The sequence below is a fragment of the Corvus hawaiiensis genome, chromosome 5 (genome assembly GCF_020740725.1).
Source record: "Corvus hawaiiensis isolate bCorHaw1 chromosome 5, bCorHaw1.pri.cur, whole genome shotgun sequence".
Taxonomy (NCBI): Eukaryota; Metazoa; Chordata; class Aves; order Passeriformes; family Corvidae; genus Corvus; species Corvus hawaiiensis.
This window is the reverse complement of record NC_063217.1, coordinates 471354-476082: the sequence shown is the minus strand read 5'-3', so window position 1 is coordinate 476082 and position 4729 is coordinate 471354. Positions and strand designations below refer to the sequence as shown.

The 4729-nt window shown below is 52.1% G+C and overlaps 1 long non-coding RNA gene across 1 annotated transcript; it reads left to right on the top strand.

Annotated features, from left to right (window-relative positions):
* The first annotated feature begins 1092 nt into the window (after nucleotides 1–1092).
* LOC125326287 lies at nucleotides 1093–3412 on the top strand. Its single transcript, XR_007203741.1, has 2 exons — nucleotides 1093–1850; nucleotides 2219–3412. It is a non-coding gene; the product is annotated as an uncharacterized LOC125326287 (long non-coding RNA).
* The last annotated feature ends 1317 nt before the right edge of the window (nucleotides 3413–4729 follow it).

Here is a 4729-nt window from a genome sequence, read left to right as displayed (position 1 = left end):
CTGACTTGAGAGTGGAATCAAGGTTGGAAAAGACCTCGGAGATCACTGAGTGCAACCAGCACCACCACGGCCACCGCTGACCATGTCCGCCCATGCCACAGCCACAGGTGTTGGAGCACTCCCAGGGGTGGGCACTCCAAACCTCCCTGGGCAGCTATGCCAAGGCCGGAGCGCCCTTTCCATGGAGGAATTTCCCCAATATCCACCCTGAGCCTCCCCTGGCCCAGACTGAGGCCGTTCCCTCTCCTCCTGTCCCTGTTCCCTGGGAGCACAGCCCGACCCCCCCGGCTGCCACCTCCTGTCAGAGAGTTGTGCAGAGCCACAAGGCCCCCCCTGAGCCTCCTTTGCTCCAGCCTGAGCCCCTTTCCCAGCTCCCTCAGGAACTCTCCAGCCCCTTCCCAGCTCCCTCAGGAACTCTCCAGCCCCTTCCCAGCTCCGTTCCCTTCCCTGGACTCGCTCCAGCCCCTCCGTGTCCCTCTTGTCCCAGAGCTGCCCCCAGCACTGGAGGTGCCCCAGCAGTGCCAGCACAGGGACGGGCACTGCCCCGGCCCTGCTGTCACCCCAAGGTGGCACAGCCCAGGTGCCCTTGGCTTTGCCCACCTGGGCACACCCAGCTCGTGTCCAGCTGCTGTCCCCAGCACCCCCAGGGCCTTTCCCAGTTTTCCAGCCCCTCTTCCCCCAGCCTGGAGTGTTCCACGGTGGCCCAGGTGCAGGAGGCGGCACCATCTCACTCCATGGTGGGATTTTTACATTCCTTTCATTTTGCCACTCCGAACGCTTATGCAGCTGCATCTGGGCTGGAAAAGTCACTTTTTTACTGGTGTAGCTACTCAGGAGATCTCTGATAACTCTGTTACCCAAGAACAGGGAAGGATGTGTGATGTCCAAGGCCCTGTGCCAGCAAATCCCAGTTTTTGTGGTGTTTGTTCTCCCCCAGCACAGTTTGATGAGATTTGTCCAAAACAGCTTTCCTGGGGAAGCCCTTGGTCGTGTGGTAATTAAGGGAGAAGTGGAAACAATGCTGAGCATGCGCGGTGTTGTGGGAAGGGAAGCGCAGGAGCAGTGCTGTGCCTGGGTACGTCATGTGGCGTTGAAGGGCGGGGCGGAGCCGGGCAGCGCTGCGCATGCGCACTGGCTTTACCCGCCCGGTGCTGTTGCTCCGTGGGTACCGTCCGGCGCTGCCCGGGAGCGGCTTGGAAGCAGCGGGTTCGGTTCCCGGCTGCGGCAGCGGCGGGCGAGGGTTGTGGTGACAATGGAGGAGGGCGGCTGTTGCTGTGGCTGCAGCGAGGTGGAAAGTGAGCGGAGAACGGCGACGCAGCGTGTGCCGGGAAAAGACCCGAGGGGGGGCGGCCCCGGAGCAGAGCCGGGCGGGAGCGGGCGGCGGGGACTGCGCGGGGCGAAGGCAGTCCCGGCGCGGGCGCGGAGCCGGGGAGGAGCTGCGGGGCTGGGGCCGGGGCTTGCGGGCGGCACGGCGGGACCTCCCTGCAGAGCCTTTCCTGGGAAACAAAACCTGCAGTTTGTCCCACCTCGGCCCCGTGGCAAGGGGCAGCGCAACCGAGGGGAGCAGCGCCTGAGCAGGGGCGGCAGCGTGCGGGCGCAGGGAAGACGCGGCTGGTGCTGGAGCGAGAACGTGCAGGTTTCTTACATTTAAATGAACGTGGAAAGCAGGGAGAGAGGTGGTATAAAAGCACCGGGTGCTCGGGCAGGTGAGACAGGACTCAGGGGAGGGAGTCGCTTTCCTGAGCTCCTGAAGTTCCACTTGACTCTCTCAGGAGCACTCGTGAGAAGTTTCCCATTTGGAGTTGGGCTCCAAAAGGAAGGAACTTGAAACCGCTTCTTCTGATAAATCCGTAAGTATGGGAGGCCCTATGAAGCCCACGGGTGTAAGCAGCCAATAACTCCCACGAGTATTTTAACTACTAAAAATAGCAACTTTTATTTCTTCTGCACACAAACGACTTGGCTGTCCTGTTCAGGGTTCACTGAGGCTGTGAATTGCAATCCAGGGCATCTTCAGGCTCCTGGTGCTCGGGACTGTGGCGTTTGGTGTGCAGAAAACATCCCAGGCTGTCCAGCTTGGGTGTGGATGTGCATTTCCACAGTTCCTCAGAGTGGGAAAAGGCCAAGAGGGTGATGGGAAGGCCTTTCTTCTAGGCCTGGGCATCCTCAAGACACCTCAAGGATGTTTTTTAAATGTTTGTTGTCTTTTGTTTCCCAGCCCAGGGCTGAGCTGGAGAACGGGTGGAGACAGTGGCAAGCGGGAGTCCCATGTTTACATCTGCCCTTGGATTCCACTTTCTTCCAGTGGGTCTGTACTGCCCGAAGTACAAAGGAAGGAGGTGTTGGAGTACCTGTTTGTTCACCTGTTGAGCTTGGAAGAGATGCTGAGTGTGAAATTCCAGGGGTGCCGGCTCCTTGTGAGCTGTTGGTTGCTCAGGAGATTGGGTCGGGGAAAGGGGGGGAGAGTCCGAGCACAGCACAGTGGTAGGAGCTGGGTTTGCATCTCAATCTAAGGCATCTCAAAGCCTGATAAGCTGGAAAGAAGACTTTGCTGTGTTAATGCACAATTACATTTTTGTGCAATTTTTTGAAATTAGGGCTGAGATCAATCTGGGGAGGTTATCTGGCCCAATTCCCTGTGCCCTGCTTTGCCATGAGGAATGGATGCCTGACCTCTTTGCAGAGAGCTGCTGCTGCTAAAGATTTCTCAGTTTCTATAGTGAATTTATCCCAGTACTTTGCTGCTATAAAGAAGTCTCCTCTTGCTGCCATTTCCCCTTATTACATTTAAGATCAGCTCCAGCTGAGTTAGAATTTAATCCCAACCTTTTCCCCCTTTTTTTTTTCCCAAGAGGCCTCAGCTATCTCGCTATTTCTTTCCTCTCTCACCCTCCAGGTCCTGTTTTTCAGACCTCGTTCTTTCCTTATAAAACCCTTGATAACCCATTCCCCACTTAAGGCTTTGTTGTATCCTTGTTTTGCTACCTTCTGGGTGCTGTGGATGAAGGTCTGGCTTTGAGGAGCACACCCTGCTCCCTTTGCTCAAGGGATTGCAGTTATTCCAATCTTCTGCTGCTGAGGGCTTCCTTAGGCTCTTGCTGAAATGAAAAATATCCAGGAAGCTTTTCCTTTTTTGAGATTAGACTGGTTTCTGCAGGTCCTTGAGATGTGACCATGATGGTTAAAAACCCGCAGTGCAAATGAAGGTTTCTCCCGTCTTCCCCCCTGCCCCCTACCTGCTCCATGCACAGTTCATTACTTTGTAATCACAACTACTAAGGAAACCTTTCTAATCTTGTCAATTGGCAATGCAACTGCTTTTAAATTCTGGTTTAAAATAGGTTTTGAAGTCAGGCTCTGCCCTTGCTATTGATTTGAATTCTTGACTGAGTAAATTATTGGTGCTTAACAAGCCCTTTGTTGCTTTAAAGCCTTTCTCCAAGGGTCAAAGAATAACACTGACAGGGAGTGAAGGAGCGCTGCCCAGTAGTTGCTTAGAAACGGAGTGTGTTAAACCCGGTTTCTTTAAAAGCAGTTTTGAGTAAGTGAAATTCAGGCACTTGAATTACTTTGGGAAATGGTCCATTTAGGATAGATCCACACTGACAGAAGCTGTTTATCTGAGGTCAGTACATGCTTTGATCAGTGCAGGGCCTTCCCCTCAAGAAATGCATGAGCCAAGCCCAGCAAGGTAGAGGAAAAGACACAAGTTCAGCTTAGGGAGCTGCACAGGTGAAATCCCATGGATGTGCCTGGAGCACGGCCCTCCCCAGCAGCTTTTCTTACAGTTAAATCCTTTAAAAAGCTAAAAGCTGATGCTCAGTACTTTGGGATCTGGCTCAAAACTGTGGAGAGGATAAACTCCCTTACTGGAACTCAGGCAGTGGAGTGCTCACAAGCCAGCAGCCAGATTGCTTCTTGTTCAGCTTCAATTCAACGTTGGCTTTTTGTTGTTGTTTTGGTTGGTTGGCTGGTTTTAAAGTATTCTTAGAGATGCTACAAGTGGAAGAAGAGAACAGAAATAGAGTGGAGCACCACTGGTACAGTAACTGATATGTTACTGTTCCTCTTTTTCTTTTAAAAATTTATGTAGATAACATGAACTTTTAAACTCTGTGATTTGGGAGAAACACTCTTTTTTCTCCCTCTCTTTGGAAGAGATATGCAAGTCCTGAGCCGTTGGGCCAACGCTTGCTGCATTTTGTTTACGTTTTTACAATCAAACAAGGGGCTGATAAGATTGACAAGGAAGATACAACTCAGGAGCTCACTAGGCAGCAGCCTCCAAACTCTTTGGGTGATGCAGTAGAGTATGAAGACTGTTTTCCAGTGCGAGATTAATCCATAATAACATGCTCACTGACATAAAAGTCACTTCTTATAAGCCACTTCTTATTCCCTGAAGTGCAGGAGCTGAGGTGTTTGACAAAGCCTTGGCAGAATGATGAAGTATATCCCTGTCAGATTTCTCCTGCTAGCAAGAGCAATCCATCTTCTTTAAGGGTTTTGTTCCTTTGGGATTGTGTGTAGTTTATAGGGAGAACAGTACCCAGAAGCATTAATTATTTAATCTGCACTGCTTTTTTCCTCGACGTGTGAGGTTTGAGTATTGTGCTGGGAAGTGGGGCCAATAAAATTTCTGGGAGTCAGACCTGGAGCTTGAAAGTTTTAGAATTAACACTGGAGACTCAGCTCCCTCTATGGTCAGAAGAGGGGGGAGACACCTTCC